Source organism: Pleurodeles waltl, chromosome 7, assembly GCF_031143425.1.
Source record: "Pleurodeles waltl isolate 20211129_DDA chromosome 7, aPleWal1.hap1.20221129, whole genome shotgun sequence".
Taxonomy (NCBI): Eukaryota; Metazoa; Chordata; class Amphibia; order Caudata; family Salamandridae; genus Pleurodeles; species Pleurodeles waltl.
Genome location: NC_090446.1, coordinates 1,131,685,878 through 1,131,705,198, shown reverse-complemented (window position 1 = coordinate 1,131,705,198; position 19,321 = coordinate 1,131,685,878). Strand labels below are relative to the sequence as shown.

The 19,321-nt window shown below is 45.0% G+C and overlaps 1 protein-coding gene across 1 annotated transcript in view; it reads left to right on the top strand.

Moving 5' to 3' along the window:
- The first annotated feature begins 201 nt into the window (after positions 1–201).
- The window catches only part of LOC138247371 (uncharacterized), a 35,711-nt gene continuing 16,591 nt past the window's right edge, over positions 202–19,321 (top strand). The window contains exon 1 of the mRNA XM_069202030.1: positions 202–334. The gene's annotated coding sequence lies outside the window, so the exon portion shown is untranslated. The remainder of the gene's footprint in view (positions 335–19,321) is intronic.

Sequence of the window (19,321 nt, the reverse complement as noted above, 5' to 3'; positions counted from 1 at the left end):
CAGTCCAGTGCCTACCTTAACTAATGGATCTAAGCCTGGGAGTCCATTGATAAACTAATCTCCCTCGCCCTGCCTTGAGCTCGCCTTTCCTCCAGATAAGGGGGAGGTCGCAAAAAACCATTGTCCGGCACAAGGACGGCCAATGGGGGGCTAATGGGACATCTTATGGTTCAAGCACCCTGGGGCCATGCCCAGGCTGATCACCGCAGAAGGCCTGCTACTATGAGGCGCAGTGCAGAGGAGCAGATACGGAGGCCGGACACGGGACAGCAGTTCCCTGGCGTAGGCGAGTTCGTGGCTCTCCACACCGTCCTGGGGGCAACAGCTCAGTCAGGTAAGGCCTGGTGTGAAAGTAGGGCCCGGCATCCTACAAAACCCGCGAAGCATCATCTTGTGAAGAAAAGAGTAACAAACAGCACCCATGGGTTCTACGGACGCTACAAGGTCTTCTTTTTGAGTGTTGGTGGGAAAGGGGGGTGGTTGGTAGTTCTTGCGAATTATGAAAGAAATTCGATGAATACTAAATTAAAGATAATTGTTTGTGGGGGGAAGGGGCACGATAAATACGACAGGCCTGGGCGAGAGTAACGACTTGCTCGTGATGCCTCAGTCCCCGGGGAGATCACGTGAGGAGTGTCATGACCTACCTCAGAGAACCGAACAATTACGGACACGCTTTTTAGCGATACATTGGGTGACGGCTGAGGTGGAGCATTAATATTTCAGGGGCTCTTTGTCCACTAATTGCCTGAAATCCAATGCGGGCAGGGAGGACAGGGACCCGTGCCTCGGGAAGGAAGGGTCCAGTAACAACTATCTGCACAAGGGAAGCGCCCTGAGCGGGTTATACCTGTTCACCCCCCCCCCCCCTCTCCTGAACCTCAACATCGTCTTCACGAACCTGCTGAAGCAGCCCTCGATCCGCACATTACCGGGTCCTGTCTCTGTTTTAAGCCTCTTCGACCAGTTGCTTCCCTCAGAGATGACCCCTCTTCCTCACGCTGCAACAGGCTGCCACCACCCAAGACCTCCCACTGACCCACACTGGAGGGAGCGTGTTCGTTACTCTGCAGAGGGCCATCGTCTAGCACGGTGCTCCTCCCCGCCCCGCTCTCTTCAGAACTAACTCTAGCCTTTTCCACGGGTCGGTTCAGACAGTACTTGGGCATGGCCAGCACCTCACTGGAGGAGTCTCTTGCAATTCCTCTCCGCGAAAGATGCAATCTCTCCCATACCGGAGAACTTGAGATGTGTAGGTGACGGACTGAATGTGCTTCAATTGACTATGCTGTAGCGACTCCCTACGCCCCCCCCCCCCCCCCCCCCCATCACATCCTACATTCCATACGTCTATATGGTGCTAAACTAGCGTAGGTGACTAGATTTAGCCTGGCAGCAACTTTGGGAACTTTCCATAAACACTACATAGAGAACGCTCCTAAGATTTAGAGAAAGCAATCAAGGCACTTGTCGCCATTATGTATATGTCCACAGTCTCCACATGCTATATTTAGAGTGTGTTGTGTCATACATGATCGGTAGCAGTGCGCGCTTAAGCACATTATAACCACGCTCGCGCGCACACACATACACCAAGTGCATTGGCACCAGTGCAATAACGTGGGCTGAGCGATAAGGATTCTACTGAGTAGCGTGCTACACTTTTGGGAAGCGCTTCGGCGCCTTGTCGAGGGTAGTAAGCTCTGCATAAGTACCAGTAACAATACAAGGGCGTAGGGAGAACAGTGGCAGCCATTAGGATGGGCACTGAATTATCAGACGGGAGGATGTGTCACACTGCAGCGGCCGTGCTTTAGATGTGTTGTTTTGTACGGGTGGTCGTTGGAGACACAACCAGAGTTTCTATGGCTGGTTTACACGAGTTTATTTTTGATGATGCAGTGATCTTGGTAAGTGTTGGGTCTTTAGTAGTGATCCTCAACGATTGTAAACCCCATAGAGGAATATACACCATTCTTCTAAAAACAGCATGCATGCAGCAGTGTTCTACAACAAAGCCCGTTTGTCATTATTGTACTGTACATGTCATATGTTCCACAGCTGCTCGCTCACATCTTCCCTCCCATGAGATGATAGTAGTGCCTGGCGCATTACACCAGAGCAAACTTTGACAAGGCCAGGTACAGAGAACATGTGTTATCTTCATTTTTCATTTACTAAGTACAGCATGGGCAGCAGCAGTAAAACTTCCCTAACGCAAAGAATAGTGCAATTACAGGTGGCACCCATAGCCGGACAAGGTGCCATTGCTCTCTCGCCCATAACAGGTACAATACGCACAGGCAGCAGCAGTACATGCTTCCTTGCACACACAACATGCACAGGAATCCAGTACAAGCTCCCCTCACATGCAAAGAAGCAATATAGCATAGAAAGTACAAGAAGGCCAGGACATAGACATGTTTTATGTCTGTTATGCAGCCGGCATCAGCGCTATACAAAACCTTGAACAAGCCCATTGGGAGAATTCTACAGGCCCTTATGCATAATTCTACATCATATGAGTAGAGGTCTACCAATCTAGGAGTAAACCTTGTCTGTCGTTTTCCTGACCATTGCAGCTAAAAGTATGCTTTCCAATGAAAAGGCAGGCGTAGGATGGATTTTCATCAACAAGAATAGGTCATTCCTAACACATTGTGGCATGTGAATGCTTAGGATCGCTCGACATAGGGCTCACGCATCTGGCATCATTTAGAGAAAGTCATGGTCCAGTTATGTAAATAAGATGTGGTCTCAAAGGACCCTGGCTTAAGGGAAATAAAGGCTGACCTGGGCAGAAAGCATATGATTGTTCCTCAAGTGTAAACTTTTAGGGCCTTCTAAGAGAGATCAAAAAATGACTAAAAGAGATGTAATGTAACTGCACTGCATGTCGGGGCGCTGGTGCTGACAGAAACATTGGGGAAAGTACGGAAGCGAGGGAACCGGAAAGGGAGGAGTCAAGGAAAACAGTGGCTAATTAGGAGCAGTGAAGGGTGGAGCTGACTGAGCTCTGGTATTTTGAAAGGCTAATGAAGTTAACTTTGACGCAATCCAGTGTCGTTCATCTTTGCTACAAGCACAACATTATAACTGGCTACAAGGTTAATGCGACTCCCTGCTAAAGCTTCAATGATTCATGCCAGAAAGCTTCTCGACAGAATCGTGACATCGGGAGTCCACCCAGCTCATGCCGAAGTAGACCAGCACAATGTGATATCGGGATCCCACCCCGCTCACATTATTGACATCCACTGTGATGCGCCATCAGGTACTCACCTTGGTTGAGCGTACTTACTGCAAGCCTGCTCACACCACTGAAGCAAGCACATGCAACTGCGGGAGCCCACTGAAGAGGACTAGTGCGATGCGCCATCGGGAGCCGCTCCCATGTTGGGCACATTACCTTCAAGACACAAACTTCCTGAAATGCACAGCACAATTGGCACCTGGGTAAGCTGGGCATTTTTGTTGCCATTTGCTCATCAAAATCTCCGGTGCTGACTGCCTGTACCACACAAGTTCCAGCAAGACTCTGGTTCCTCTCGGTGGACATCTTTAATCCAGGAGGCTCGCCCAATGAGTTTTGTCGAACTCGCGGTGATCATCTTAAAGTCAGGTGCCACTGTAAACTGATGTCTCTGCAAGCATTTGTGGCCACAAACACCGTAAACTCTTGCTCCATACCCAGAAACCAAGGAATATCTTCAAAATGATCACCTTATATTCTCAACACTACAAAACAACCGAGATAACATTCTCTATATTACACACCAAGGGTGGCTGCAATTGCTGTGCATACTGGCCGCGTGTCAGTGTGAAGGAGAATACTTTTATCTCTACTTTGCACATCTGCATGCACTCCTCAAGTGCCCATATTAGTTTAACATAATACTGGGCATACAAGGTTGCATCTGCTTCTCAATTCGTGAGGTGCACACCCACGCATTTGGCACTTAAGGAATACAACGGTGGCACTTGCTCCAGTCTAGTACATGTCGTCATCACTTGATTCAGTGCAAAACACCTTGCCAAGACCGGCTATGCTTGGTGAATTATTCTTAAGCCCTACAGAACTCTTGACTCATGTTTGACAGTGGCATGGGACCCCGCTGAAAAGAATGGCTCGATGACTTTGAAGTCTTCATTAAGGGGTCATAGGTCATTGACTCAAATCAACAACCCATTGCCCTGCACAATTTAATAGGTAAAGCTTTTTGACAAATCCTCAAAGAATTACTGACAGCTGCCATAACGTCCTATCAAGATGTGCGTGAGGCACTCAACAGGATGTTTCTCCACAAAAGAAACATTGGCTATAAAGGATACACTTTCAATCTAGCCTCCCAGGAAAATACAGCGAAGTACATCACATGTCTTAAACCCCTTGCGCGTTACTGTGCTTTTAACAACTTCACAACTGAGGATGCTCTCTGCATGCAAATCATAGAGGGGTTTCCAATCTGAGTCCCTACGTCAACATCTCCTTAAGGAAAGCTACTCTTTGGGGGAAATCAAAGTAATTACCAGAGTCAATGATCAAGCAGAAGAACATGCAATGAAAATGGAGGCAGGAAAGGTAGAAAAAACGAGAACAGGCATTTTAACTTCAAACTCGCCAGAGTCGCTGGATTGTCGCTGCAGTACTAAACACTGCAGAAACAGAAGAGAGCAATAGATGGAATGCTATCACTGGACAAAAATTATTTCCTGTAGGGTCATGTCCTGCCTTGGGTCAAAGATGTTGACATTGTGGAAAGGACAATCATTTTGAGAAAGTGTGTAGAACAGCTCAAAAGGATTTACAAAAAAATCTTTCAGGGAATCCAGGTCTCAACATCATGCGAAGGCAGTTTGGGACAGATGAGAACACTCCACCATCTCTTCATGATCAAGAATATGATTGGTTGTTATATATAGATCTCAACACTCTGTGTCTCGCAAGTCAATATCTTTCACTCCAAATCTCCCACAACAGTGACCAATATGTCTGCATGGTGGCTGACCCGCATAAACTAAAGAAATACCTGAGACTTCATATTCAAATGGGAAGCCACTTGGCAAAAATCTGTATTAGACAGTGGAGCATCACTCAACTACATCTCATCACAGAGTACAACAAAATGAATGCAAATTCCAGGTTGTTTAAAGCTGCTGTGCGGGTGTACACCTGGATGTTCAAAGAACCACTGCCCTGCGTGGAAAAATTTCGAACATCCCTCACATACAAGGACAGAACTGTGCAAGCTCAAATCATGTCTTTGGCAGACCTGAAGCAGCAGATTGTCTGCTCAGCTTATCCATTTCGGAACCCCTGAATTTAGTTGAAATATTATATTGGGTGGATGATGAACCAGACATTACAAGCAAGTTCCCAAAATTGTTCGTCGGACTCAAAAAAATGGCTCACTTTTAGGTTTGCGTACACATCGATGAACAAGTAATGTCTGTGGCTCAACAACACTGGAAAGTGTAATTTCACCTACAAAAGCCTGTGGAAGATGAATTACAGGACTTACTTGGGGCAGATATCATCAAGAGGTGGACTGGACCAACCCCTTGGGTGTCCCCATGGGTGGTAGTGCCCAAACGTGGATCAGATAGTAAGGTGCACCTATGTGTCGACAAGCGAGCACCACATACTGCAGTAAACGAGAAAGGCACCCTGGACCCAATATCAGTGACATGACCACGCTGCTAAAGGGGGTGAACATTTTCTCCAAATTAGACCTAAACAAGGGTTATCATCAGTTTGAATTCCACAAGAGTTCACATTACATTACTACATTCACAACTGATTGAGGACTCTTAAGATACAAATGTCTCAGTGTTGGAATTTCACTAGCAGCTGAAATCTTTCAAGAATCAGTGAGAAGAAACATTCAGCACATCCCTAACACACTTAACTACAATGACGACATCCTAGTGTTTGGTGCTACTATCAAGGACCACAACAAAGCACTGGATCAGGTGTACCAGGCACTTTTGGAAGCCAATTTGACTTTGTCTTTTAACAAAGACAAGTGTGAATTTCACAAACCCACGTTAAAATTCAACAGTCAAATTTTCTCAAGTTAAGGAATGAGGCCTGATCCTGAAAAGGTCACCACGCTAAATTACACGCCCTGCCGATGAGATGATGGCAATGTCCAGTCCTTCCTGGGAATGACTAGTTATTGTGCCTGGTATAGCAAGGATTATGCCACCATCAATTATCCTTTGCAGGAACTCACAAGCAAGGTCAAGTCTTCAAATTGTCTGCAAGATGTGATCAAGCGTTCAACAAACTCAAAGCTTCTGTAGGGTCAGCCATCAATCTAGTGTACTTTAAACCTCGCAGGAAGACAGAAATTACTGTGGATGCCAGTCCCATGGGACTTGGAGCTATTCTAACCCAGTATGACAAAGAATGTGGGCAACAACATAAAGGGCTTGATTTAAATATTGGCAGACGTGTTACTCCGTCACAACGGTGATGGATATTCCGTCCGCCGAAAACTAAATCCCATTATGTCTATCGTATTCAGATTTTGGCGGGCGGGCTATCCGTCACCATTGTGGCGGAGTAACCTGTCCTCCAATATTTAAATCAGACCCATAGTGGCCTCTGCTAGCCACAGCCTAACTGACACCAAAAGGGCATACTTGCAGCTAGAGAAGGAAAGCCTGGCGGTCGTCTGGGCCTGCAAGCACTTTCACATCTTCATCTATGGGAAACAATTCACACTCATTACAGATCATCAGGCTCTCACAACCATATTTGAAAACCCCCAAGCAAAAATGCAACCCAGGATTGAACGATGAGGAATTTGCATACACATACACATTTGTCCATAAACCAGGAAAAGCAGCAAATCCAGTTGACTACATGTTGAGGCATCCTCCAGGACAGTCTCTGGCTGAAGAACATATCCATTTCGTCATTGATCAGGCAAGACCGCTTGCTGTCTCACTGGAAGCTATCAGTGAGGCCACTGCAGAAGATGTCTTTTGTATCCCGGTTGTTTATGTAACTATGGTGATGGAATCTAGAAGGTTGGAAATAGATTGTTAGGATTTGAAGGAGGGCAGTTGCTGTCCTGGTGGCTACCCTGCTGGATGTATGTGCTTTACTGGAAATAAAACTGCTGATGAACTTACCTGGAGTGGAGACTCTTTGTATCAGGTGGCTACGAGCTTCGAACCACATTGTTTCCAGCAGGGTAGCGTCTTCGTCATTATACTATCCGGAGTGTCCAAGTGGGCGACAGCCTTTGTTTTCGCTCTGGAGTAGCGAGTGTGGGGCGGAGCTGTGATGAGGCTGGAGCAGCGTTCTTTGAGGGCTGAAAGCTGTTGCGGGCCTCTGAGGAGGCGACGAGAGACAGATTTGGGGCGGGAGTAGTGCACGCAACACATTTGCACATGGCGCATTGGAGCACGCGCTGGCGTGATTGTGGTTCCGTTGCCTGGACTACGTGTAACCACGACAACCAGGTCACACTTGCACGTGGCACATGGAGCACGCATTGATGTGAGCGTGGTTCTGTTGTTGGACTACACATATCCATGGCAACCACGCGTCACAGCTGTGCTATTGCCTGGATACTGTATCAACTTGGAGGTCAGCGTAAGGGTGCTGGTTTGTGTACTTTGACAATGTTTTTATCCACACTGTTGAGCATCAGGAATAGTGCAAATTACAGTGATTTGCACACTTTTATGGAGTTATTTGGAGTCATTGACGACAGCAGTGATTTGCACACCTGAGTGTAGATTACAGTGATTTGCACACTTTTTGGAACATATTGATTTGACAGTTGCGAACTACATTATCTTTCATATGACATTCATGCTTACACTGATTTTCACACTTAAGTGCAGATTACAGTGATTTGTATTTTTACTCAGGTTTCAAGGTTTTGCATATTTTTGCCATTTAGGAAAAGAAAGGAGAGTGCAACAAGAAGTCATTCTTCCAGTTCCATTTTTGTAATCTCCAGGTTTTCTTCCTGTAGAATAGGAACAATGGAAAGAGGGTTTTGAAGCATATTTGGATCCAATTGAAGGGGAAGTTTTCACACAGAAAAAATAATTGCTTTGTTGAAACATTCTTTAGGTATGGAGGGCAGGAAAATATTAAAACATTTACCAACTGTACCTGTGCTGGGAGAAGGTAATGAGATTGATGAGTATGAGGCAGCTATAAAAGCTTTAGATGCACGTTTTAAAAAGAAAAAGAATGTCATAATGGAACATCACAGATTTTATAGGAGGCTGCAGATGCCCAATGAATCCATTGAAAGTTTTGTCAGTGAACTGAGAGTATTAGCTTCGACTTGTGATTTTAAAGCGTTTGAAGAGGAAGTGATTCAAGACCAAGTGGTTGAAACATCGAATAATGTGAAAGTGCAAGAGAAGCTATTAACTATGGCGTTGGACAGAGCTGTAGAAGTAGCCAGCACTACTGAGTCTACGAAAAAGTTTATGGAGCAAATGAACATGAAGTGTGAGGTGCAAAGTGTACAATCACAACGCAGCATCAAACAGAGAGAGAAGAGTCGTACTGCACTCAGTGACAAGAGGAAGCCATTAGAATGTTATCGTTGTGGAAGTAGAAAGCATTTAGGAAATTCTCAGTTCTGTCCTGTGTTTGATAAATGGTGCAACAAATGCAAGAAAAAGGGGCATTTCATGAAAGTGTGTAAAGGAGAGTGGGTAAAAGATGTTAAGAATGTTAAATCAGTCAATGCGGTGGATTCTCATGCAGCAAATTTTGCAGAAAAAAACAGTGACAGTGACTCTAGTGATGAAAGTGTTGTACTTTTAGTGGAAGAAGAGTCAGCTTTCGAAGAAGATACAGCTGTAGTGACTCAAGCTTTGGCAAAGAAACCATTGTGTTCTGTTGAAATCAATGGGGTCGGCTACAGGATGATGGCAGATTCAGGTTCTTTGTTTACTCTGATCAACATTGATTAATGTAACAAATTACAGAGTGTTCATTTAAAGCAATCTAATGTGAAGCCAATAGCCTAAGGGGGGGAACCGATTGATGTGGTGGGTGAGTTTGATGCATCGCTGAATTTTAAGGGGAATCAAACTAAAACTACAGTCTATGTGGCACGCACAGGAGGAAACTCGTTGGGTTGGTTGGACCAAAAAAGGCTAGAAATTGTATTAGATCCGAATAGTGCGGAACAGGTAATGCTACGTAAGGAGGTAATAAGCTCAATTTCAACAGAAACTGGGAAAGGGCTGAAGTTTTTCAGAAGTATTCAACAACAAAGTGGGGAAAATAAAAGGGTTTACCCATCAAATACAATTGAAGGCCGGTACGGAGCCCATGGTTCACAAACCTAGGCATGTACCAATAGCCATGAGGGATGAGTTGACAAAGGAATTACAAAGGTTGTGTGATAATGAGGTAATTGAACCTATTGAATGTTCTTAATGGCTTTCTCCTATAGTTTTAGCAAAGAAATCCAATGGGGTTTAAGGATGTGCATTGATTTGAGAGACTTGAATGAAAGAATATGGAGTGATCGGCCTCCTTTACCTAATATTACAGAAATGTTGACAATGATTAAAGATGCTAGAGTTTTTGCGACTTTGGATTTATCATCAGCATACCATCAAGTTGTGTTGCATAAAAATTCACGGCATTTGACATCATTTATCACACCAAATGGGGCATATCGATTTAAACGTATGCCATTTGGCTTGGCTTCTGCTTCTTCAGTTTTTCAGAGAGTAATGGAAGCAATGTTTAAGGGTGTGGACGAAGTTAAATGTTTTCAAGATGACATTCTGATTTGCGGAGTAGACAAGAAGGAGCTAGATGAGACGTTAGGGGTTGTTTTGACAATTTTGAAAGAAAGAGGAGTCACTATGGAAATCAGCAAGTGCAAGTTTGGAGTGGAGAGTGTGGATTATTTGGGATACACTCCATCCGAGAAGGGGGGTGGAGCCTAAGGGGAGTTTAGTAAGGGCTATAAGTGAATTCCCAGCTCATTCGGACAAGGATCCACTAAGATCATTTTTGGAATGATGGAATTTTATGCACAATTTATTCCAAAGTGTGCTGAGAGAATGAAGGGAATGCAAGGGTTACTACAGAATAAGTCCAAATTTGAATGGACAAAGGATAAGGAGGAGAAATTCAATGAAATAAAACGTGAATTGGCTGCTACTATGCCGTTGAAACCGTTTGATACACGTGATCACAGTATTGTGGTGACACATGCTAGCCAGTATGGATTAGGAGCAGTTTTAATGCAGTCTAGGAATAGGAAGGATGGAGTGGTGGTGTTTGCTTCTCGTCCTCTGAGAGGAGCTGAAGGTACCTATTCGGTCATTGAGACGGAAGCTTTGGCATGTTGGTGGGGAGTAAATTATTTACGGATGTATTTGTGGGGAACGGAGTTCACTGTGAGGTCAGATCATAAGCTATTGGTCAATTTGTTTTAGACTAAGGGAGCTATCAGAGCGACGCCTAGGATTGCCAAGTGGCATTATAGACTGCAAGAATTTCAGTTCAGTTTGGAGTATATTGCTAGTGTTACAAATATTTTTGCAGATTGTCTATCGCGGCTTCTGGTGGATGCGGGGGAAGAAGAATATAGTAGTAATGACTTTCATGTGGTTGCGTGCACCATGTTGGATGAGAAAGGATGTATTAGTGAAGAAGAATGGAAAGAAGCAGTGAATCAGGATAAAGTGTTACAAGAATTGATTCGGAAGCTGTGTAGTGGATGGACTAAGGGTGAGGTGTGTGAAGAAATAAAAGTGTATAAAGAGATATTTCCGGAATTAAGCTGCTTTGATGGCATTGTGAGAAGAGCAAAGTTGTTGGTGGTGCCAAAAACTATGCGCAATAAGGTTTTGAGTTTGACACATGAGGGGCATGTGGGGATGAGCGCAATGAAAAGAAGAATGAGAGAAACATTTTGGTGGCCTGGTGTAGATAGACAAGTAGAACATTGGTTAAGGGAGTGTGTGGCATGTGCTTTAAGTGACAAGTTGCAAGTGACAGCACCTAGCCCAGTTGAGGCGGTAATCTTTCCAGAGAAACCCTGGCATAAATTGGGAATGGATATAATTGGTCCCGTGAAGGTGTTGGGGGATAATTACAGATTTGGTATAGTATTGGTCGATTATCATTCACGTTGGCCAGAGGTTAAATTAATCAGGATGTCAAGTACTAAAGAAGTGACTACATTTTTGAGGGAGTTATTCATGAGGGAAGGTGTTCCGTCTAAAATAGTTACCGACAATGGTGTGCAGTTTGTATCTCATGAATTTAAGGAATTCATGAAACACTGTTGTGTGAAGCACGTTATGACGTTCTTATATCATCCTAGGAGTAATGGTTTAGTGGAAAGATGTGATCGCATTGTGAAGGATAACAATGAATGGTTTAGAGTGGAAGAAAGAATTGGAGGGTTTAATATGGGCTTTACATACAACGCCCAATGCTGTTACAGAGGTGTCACTGTTTGCTCTACTCAAGGGTAGGGAAGTAGCAAACAAGTTAGTGCAACCATGGATGGACAATTTGGAGTCCTTGGAAAGCAAAAAAAAGAATGTGGCAAGGAGGCGTGAATGTGCACAAAGTAAATATGTGGATGTAAGGAAGAGAGTGGGAAAAGAGGTGAAGGTAGGAGATTGGGTTCGTATTAAATTGCCTGGGATAATTGTCAAAGGGAGTTCAAAATTTTCTGTTCCAAAAAAGGAGACACGTGTGAAGAGGTGTGTGGTCAAACTGGAGGATGGCAAGTGGTGGAATAAAGAAAGACTATCTATTCAAAAGAATGGGGGTATTATAGCAGTAACAGATTAAGGGGATTGTGGAGAGTGTGGAGTAGGAGTGGTATGCAGGAAGTCAAAAAGGGAGAAGAAGAAACCTGCATGGTTATAGGAGTACTTTGAGTAATCTTCTAGGTTCCATTGTTTCAAAATGCATTATTTTTGGTTATGTTTATTTATGTACAAGTTTCTTTAATTATGTTTTTTTTCATTTATATGTTGCACAGTTTTTTAGTCATAATACTTGTAGTGTGAGTAAAGAGTTTAAGTTAGCCATTGTGTCATTACTTTTCTGAAGAGGAAAGATGTGTTGTATCAAGGTTGTTTATGTAACTATGGGGATGGAATTTAGAAGGTTGGGGAATAGATTGTTAGGATTTGAAGGAGGGCAGTTGCTGTCCTGGTGGCTACCCTGCTGAATGTATGTGCTTTACTGGAAATAAAACTACTGATGAACTTACCTGGAGTGGAGACTCTTTGTATCAATGTCACTCTCTAAGATGTGGCACATCGCCTCCAAACTCGTTTAGACACTTGGAAGAACACCAGGGTGTCAAAATGAAAGACACCTAAGAACTGGCTTCCTTCTGGCATGTCACAGAAGAACTAACGATTACTGACAATGGCTTGTTAATCTGAGATAAAATGACTGTCATACCAAAAACACTGTGTCAAGGAGTGGTCAACCTCGCAAATGAGGGAAACTGGGGCATAGTGGTCTCGAAAAGTGCGCTACAGGAATGAGTCTAATTCCCCTCTCTTGACCTGACGGTTGAAGCCACACTCCAAGATTGCCATAAATGTCAGCTTGTTGGAGAAGAACCACCCTCACCATTACAAATGTCCCAACTGCTGGAAAGTGTATTGCAACATGTAGCAATTGACTTCTTTGGTCCTCTTCAGTCTGGCAAATACATCATCGTCATAATGGGTGAGCAGTGTTGTCTACTAAAGTGGCTATCATCATACCAGTGCTAGACAAAGTATTTGCAGCCTGTGGCATTCCCAAAATTGTCAACGGTCCTCCATTTAATGGAAATGAATTTGCTAAATTCGCCAAGCACCTTAACTTCAAACATAGGAAAATCACTCCCATGTGGCCTCAATCCAATGGGATAGTAGAGAGATTTATGGGCATGTTAAAAAAAAAACATGCAATCAGCCAAACTAAGAAAGCAAGATGTCCAGATGGCTCTGAATTAAGTGCTGCAAGCTTATCCGACCACACCTCATACCTCCACAGAAAAATGTCCGACCACCTTGATGTTGGGTCGCATTGTGAATATGAGAATCCCCACTTGGGAAAATCCAAAAGCCGTGCCCATCGGCCTCCTGTTCATGAAGAACTGGTGGGGTTAGACAGGAACAAGAAGACGAAAATGAAGGAATATGTGGATGCTCACCAGAAAGCAAGAATATCTACTGCTCAGGAAGGAGACAGTCAGACAAGAACAAAGGGAAAAGACAGACAGCCGGTACTATGAACATCCACTACAAGTGACTAACCTAAAAGGAACTATGGTCACAGCTGCCTCTGATGACAAGACAATAAGACAAAATATTCCTCACTTGAGAAATTGTGATTCTGAAACCAAAGAGTTGTTGGGGGTCTCGGAAAATGACACTCTCGAAGTGAGCCAGGAACCTGCCAGCAGTCATAAATAGCACGCCTCTCTGGCCTTGACAGAGATGATGGAGCCAAGCCTGTTACATCGGTCACAGCGAACATGTCGTAGGCCCACTCGTCTCATTGAAGAAATTTAAGACTTGCATCTTACCGAGAATATCCTCTGCAAGTGTGGGGCTATAATGTTGTAACTGCACTGTGTGTCAGGGCTGTAGGACCCTGGTATCGAGAGAAACTCTGGCGAAAGTAAAGTAGTGAGGGAACCAGAAGGGGAAAAGTCAGTGAAACAGTGAATAGTTAGGAGCAGTGAAGGTTGGAGTTGTCTGAGCTCCGGTATTTTGAAAGGCCAATAAAGTTAACTTCGATTACAATCCAGTGTCTGTCATCATTGCTACTTGCACGACATTACAAGAGCCAAGTAATACCACATTAAAAAGGCTGGCTGTTGGAGGTGATTACTAAGCATCGGAGACACCTCCATTGAAAGAAGGCAAGGGAGGCAAAATAAAGGGGTGATCTAAAAAGGGATGGCAGAGAGGCACACAATAGTAAAATAGTGCCACTATCCATTCACTTTTTGGAGCTAGTCATCACACAGGAAACCGTTTCTAAAATAATCAGAAACAGACAATCTAATGATTCAGAGGACTGCTTTTGACAGACATCAGACTTTGTGGGTGGTCATCCTGCATCACTTGTTAAACCACAAAATGTGTTTTTCACATTTAAATAGAGAAGGCATGGGCTTTCCTCGTAATGCTTGAAAAGCTTCAGACTTCAGCTGTATTTCACAAAATATGATCACAGAATTATTTACTTTCACTGACACATTTACATACTTTTTTTCTCTCTTGCTGTAGGGTAAAAATTCAAATATAAGAAGCGTAATTTAGATGTAGTAATACAGGCGTGAGAACTTTTTTTTTATATAAACGCATAACTGTCACCGCTTCGAGCATGAAAAATGCAGTTCAGCGTGGTCCCTGACAGAGGCCGAAGAGGGCGGGATTTTTTGGGAACGGAGGGGAGATGGGATGGTATGGATTTTGGAGCCCTCATGAGCTGATGACTGGTGTTAGGGGGGTTAGGCGTGCTCAACCCCAGCTTAACCTAAGACGAAGCTGGTGTAAAGGGTGGCGTGCAGGGCGTTGGGTGGGGCTATGGGGTGTCAGGTGTCCATTTTTTGCGGGGGGCGTGTAACTAGTAGGCAGAACTACTTCACAGTGCCCGACGGCCTCATACATTCATCTAGGATTGGGGGAGTTCGGCTGGGTAGTTGAAGTCCCTTATCAAGGAATTTGGAGTGGGGGGGGGGGCAGGAGTCCCGGTCAGAGTGTCACTGTATTCACTAGGATCAGTCAATCCTGTGAAAGTATTGTGTCCCAGTCCTGGACAATGGATGGAGCAACGACGTAAGCCCTCGGAAGGCCGTGACCTCAGCGCTCGCCCCACCGCACAGAGCCTGGAACCAGGCTTTGGCCATCGGGGGCACCCGCAGTATCTCCTTCGAAGCAATGGTCCTTTTGGCAATAAGGAGAGCGAGACCGAGGAAGCGCACTTGATCGTTTGACGAAGGGACCCGTATATATATTCCTCGGGCCATCGACTTCCAGCATCTCGTTCCTTCTATGTTTGCTACCCTCCACAGTTTGGCCAGTATATCGTCCCAGAAGGGGCCCAACCGGGGCAGTCCCACAATGTCTGTAGCATGTCAGCTGCAGAGGTACTGCATCTACTGCAGAAGCCTGGGGTGCCAGGTAATATCCATGCGATTCACCTTGTGGAGAGGTTATATAAGTTGAAGCCGGGTGTTTCGCGAGACTTTCCTAGGATATGCTATCACCTCGCCCCACTCGCTATCATGGGGGGGTCTGTTGAATTCTGTCTCACAAGTGTTCTTCAGGGGCCCCATCGTGGTGTGTGTCTGAGCCACTAGAGCGCTAGTGATCCTGTTGATCAGTCTGCGTCCACAGCCCAGAGTCTTAGTCTGCAGTGGTTGATAAGTGGTCAGCCCTCTATCATTGATGGCCCAGGTGTCTCTAAAGGCTCCTTTTAGGGAGGTGTTGAGGAGCAATTTCCCCTATGCAATCCATGTTGTTCCATCATGGATGGGAAAGTGTAGAGTTGACCATTTTGGAACAGATCTCCCAATGAGATAAACCCAGCCTGATCCCAGGCGTATAGTTCTTTATCTGAAGTGAGCCCCTGCCTTGACCGGTGACCCAGTAGCGCTATCGCAGATACACAGTAGAAATATCTTTCATGGCTTTCCAGGCTTTGGCGAGGCAGGCAAGGGCCACCCAAAGAAGGGGGTGACCGTGATTAGGACTGGTCACCAAAGCCGATAACAACAATAGTTCAGTGCGTGTGAGGAAGGGCCTGTTGTGCAGGTTTCCTCAAGGAAATGATCCACTAGCAGGTAAAGGAGCCATTGTACTTGCGCTACTATAGCATAATATTCAAAGTTGGGGGCCACAATGCCACTGTGGATCTGGGAGAGCAGTAATTTCGAGTGGGCCACTCTCCTCCGAGTTGTGCCAAATTACATCACGTAGGACCTTATGTAGTTCCCAAAAGAATTTCCGGGAAATATCGGTGTTAGACCTGAAAGCCTTAGGGTGGTCAACCCCAACTTTTTGCCTGCCTCCCTCCACTTTTTGACACTGTTTTTGCTGGTTTTAGGACTCTGCACACTTTACCACTGCTAACCAGTGCTAAAGTGCATATGCTTTCTCCCTTAAAACATGGTAACATTGGCTCATACCCATTTGGCATATTTAATTTACTTGTAAGCCCCTAGTAAAGTGCACTGCATGTGTCTAGGGCCTGTAAATTAAATGCTACTAGTGGGCCTGCAGCACTGATTGTGCCACTCACATAAGTAGCCCCTTAACCATGTCTCAGGCCTGCCATTGCAAGGCCTGGGTGTGCATTTTCACTGCCAATTCGACTTGGCATTTAAAAGTACTTGCCAAGCCTTAAACTCCCCTTTTTCTACATATAAGTCACCCCTAAGGGAGGCCCTAGGTAACCCACAGGGCAGGGTGCTATGTAGGTAAAGGGAGGACCTATACCTGGGTGTTTTATATGTCCTGGTAGTGAAAAACTCCTAAATACTTTCCCACTGCTTTGAGGCCTGCTCCTTTCATAGGCTAACATGAGGGCTACACTCATATACTGTTTGAGTGGTAGATTCTGATCAGAAAGGGGCAGACAGGTCATATTTAGTATGGCCAGAATGGTAATACAAAATCCTGCTTACTGGTGAGGTTGGATTTTATATTACTTTTATAGAAATGCCACTTTTAGAAAGTGAGCATTTCTCTGCACTTAAATCCTTCTGTGCCTTACAATCCACATCTGGGCTGGGTGACAGCTCCCTTGTGCATTTCACCCAAACAACCACAAACACAGGATGCTCAGTCACACCTGCACACATCTGCACACTGAATGGGTCTTCCTGGGCTGGAAGGGTGGAGGGCCTGACAATTACATTTCAAAGGACAGTGGCCTGCCCTCACAGGAAGAAAGGGCTGTACTGAAAAGTGACCTTGTGCACTTCAAAGCCACTTCTTGAAGTCTTCCCCACTTCAAATGCACTTTTGGGTATATAAGCTGGGTCTCTGACCCTACCCATTTTGACACTTCTGGACACTTCAAGATACTCCTTGGGACAAATACCCTGCCCCAGGACCTGCAACCTGCCAAGAGGAACTGCCTAGCTGCCCAAAGGACTCACCTGGACTGCTTTTATGAGAAGGACTGCTGCCTTGCTGTTGCCCTGCTGCCTTGCTGGCCTCTGGATCTGCTGAGAAGTGCTCTCCAAGGGCATTGATTGAACTTGCTTCCTGTTTCCTGAAGTCTCAGGGCCAAAAAGACTTAATCTCTGCAAATAACTCCTTCTGTGGTGGAAAATCGACGCACAGCCTGCCGGAAACGATGCACAGCCTGCTTAGCGGGGAAAGAACCGCCGCAACTCCGGATCAGAACAACGCAGGCCGGCTTCCCGAGTGGAGACCGACGCAGCGCCAGCGTTGCAACCGGAACTTCAACGCACTGACCACTGGATTGACGTATTGTTGAACCGGAGCGACGCTCCTTACTTTCTGTGTGAAAGCACCTGCTGTGCAACAAAAACTCTGACGCACCTCCCACCGGATCGACACAGCCCCTGTGACTTCATCCTGCGCACCCAGGATTTCTCTGCATCATCCTTGGGTGTCAAGAGACCCCGCAAAGAGGATTCAAGCCTGTGAGCCGGAATTCAACGCAAAGTCCTTGCCGTGTGGAAAAGAATTGACACATTGTCTGCGTGCGCCCGGAAATCTGAAGCACACCCTACGTTTTCCACACATCTCCTCCTCTGCGGTCTCCGTGCGTGTAATTTTGACACAAACAAGGTACTTTGTGCTTGCAAGAGACAATTGTTGGTTTTAAGAATTTAAGACTATGCTCATTGATATCAAAAGTGATATTTTCAACTTGAGATATTTAATCTTGCTTGTTTTTTCCCTTAAATTAATCACATAAATATCGTATATTTTTCTAAATCTGTGTGGTGTCTTTTTTGTGGTGTTTCCACTGTGTTATTCCATGATTTATTGCACAAGTACTTTACACATTGCCTTCTAAGGTAAGCCTGACTGCTCAGTGCCAAGCTACCAGAGGGTGGGCACAGGATAATTTGGATTGTGTGTGACTTACACTGACTAGAGTGAGGGTCCTTCCTTTGACAGGGGGTAACCTGACTGCCAACCAAAGACCCCATTTCTAACAATCGGCAATTGAGTGCCCAAGCTTTTTTTAATTTCATGAAAACAATTCCCATACTTTTTGTCAAAGAAGAATCGTTTCTGTAGGGTTGATAATGACCTTGTTTTGTCTCAGGTTGAAAGGAAAGAAGTGGGTCTCCTGCACTGTAAAGTTAGTTTAACTAGTTCTTATTAAAGATATGTGCATGGTATTTTATATACAGTTAAGCTGCTCTTTGTGAAGTTCAATATTACAGCTGCAGAGTATTTTATACTTTTTAATTATCTTCCTCCCCCCCCCACACTTACACAAACACTGACGCCACACGCATTGTGCTCTGGATCACAGTTTCCAAACTAATTTTATGCACTCTGACAACTGGAACTCCACAATATAGTGGTTGTCTCAAGAAGGATATAACACAGTTTTTGGAATGGAAATACAGAAGTGCATGTACTGACTATCCCATAGTATCTAATTGCTAATAAGAAGTGCTGGGGTACTCTTCCACTGCTGAGAAGTGCAGATACACCCCATCTCAGCTCAAAGCATGTTCTCATTACATGGAGTACCTGCCTATTTGAAGCACTGGAAATTAGGGATGCTTCGCCAGACTATTAGAAAGAAGCACTGCATTAGCCACATGATCTATTTGAGGTGTAGTGTCAGAGAGCACAAAAAGATCTTAAGACAGCTGATCATTTCACCAGGGAGGTGATTCGGCCTTGCAGAGTAGAGTGGACTGTCGTAATGTCATAGCATAAATTGAAGTAGATTGTTGTAGAGTAAAGTGGAGTACAGTGGCATACAGGAGTGTCAGAGTGGATTGAATTGGAGTGGCATAAAGTGTCAGTAGGAAAGTGCCCTTGTTGGCTTGGTTCCCTCACCACACTTTTTGCCTGATATTGATGTCAACTTTGACTGAAAGTGTGCAGGGATCTTGCTAACCAGTCCCCAGCACCAGTGTTCTTTCCCAAAATCTGTACCCTTGTTTCCACAATTGGCACACCCATGGGCCACAGTTAAGTCCCTTGCAGAGGTTACCCATGGAACCAAGGGCCCTGTGGCCAAGGAAGGTCCCCAAGGGCTGCAGCATGTATTATGCCACCCTGGGGGACCCCTCACTAAGCATATGCACACTGCCCTGGCAGCTTGTGT